The sequence below is a fragment of the Poecilia latipinna genome, unplaced genomic scaffold (assembly GCF_001443285.1).
Source record: "Poecilia latipinna isolate Pla-1442-1.1 unplaced genomic scaffold, P_latipinna-1.0 Scaffold685, whole genome shotgun sequence".
NCBI classification, from domain to species: domain Eukaryota; kingdom Metazoa; phylum Chordata; class Actinopteri; order Cyprinodontiformes; family Poeciliidae; genus Poecilia; species Poecilia latipinna.
In genome coordinates, this window is record NW_015113301.1 from 166,970 (window position 1) to 167,911 (window position 942).

General features: G+C 38.9%; 1 long non-coding RNA gene across 1 annotated transcript in view; it reads left to right on the forward strand.

The window, feature by feature from the left end:
* LOC106954855 (uncharacterized) overlaps positions 1-565 on the forward strand; it is a 27,191-nt gene extending 26,626 nt beyond the window's left edge. The window contains exon 4 of the long non-coding RNA XR_001426441.1: positions 3-565. This is a non-coding gene — a long non-coding RNA (uncharacterized LOC106954855). The remainder of the gene's footprint in view (positions 1-2) is intronic.
* The last annotated feature ends 377 nt before the right edge of the window (positions 566-942 follow it).

Sequence of the window (942 nt, forward strand, 5' to 3'; positions counted from 1 at the left end):
AGTAAAAATGTTCGTTTGGTTCCTCCATTTAATGAGCGGGATGTTGATAAATATTTTACATTGTTTGAAAGAGTGGCACTCACACTTAAATGGCCTAAAAATGTGTGGACTTTGTTGTTGCAGTGTGCATTAAGTGGCAAAGCGCAAGAGGCGTATGCGTCTCTTTCTGTGGCTGATAGCCTTGATTTTGAGAAAGTTAAAAGTGCTATTTTGAGGGCGTATGAACTAGTACCTGAAGCTTATCGTCAAAAATTTCGTAAATTAAAAAAACACTACAATCAAACGTATGTGGATTTTGTTAGGGATAAAGAAATTCTCTTTGATCGTTGGTGCACTGCTAAAAATGTTGCTGACTTTGCACAACTTAAGCAGCTCATTTTAATGGAAGACTTTAAAAACAACTTGCCAGAAAAAGTTACCACCTACTTGAATGAAAATAAAGTGTCGGATGTGTCAAAAGCTGCAGTGCTCGTTGATGAGTACATGCTGACGCACAAAGGTAATTTTGAGCGCTCACATGTCTTTAATAAATTTGACAAATCTGAAAGTAACGGGAAGGAGTGTGCCAAAACTGTTTCACTTGAATCAGATATACCTGCTGCGCTCGGTGGCGTTGAAAGCAAATCGGATAACAGGTTGGATTTAAAAACTAATGTAACGTGTTTTTATTGTAAAAAGAGGGGACACATTGTGGCCAATTGCCCGGTTTTACTGAAAAAGAACGTTAAGCCGGTCGCTCTAATTAAAACTGTAAATCGCGTTACTCAGTCACTTTCAACAACAAAGCCTTGCGAGCATGCTGATTTTAAGCCTTTCGTTATGGATGGGTTTATTTCCGTGTCTCTGACTGGTGAAAAGATCCCTGTAAAAATATTGCGAGACACCGCTGCCTCTCAATCTTTTATTTTGGAGGGGATCTTGCCATTAAATAGTGATACTGCG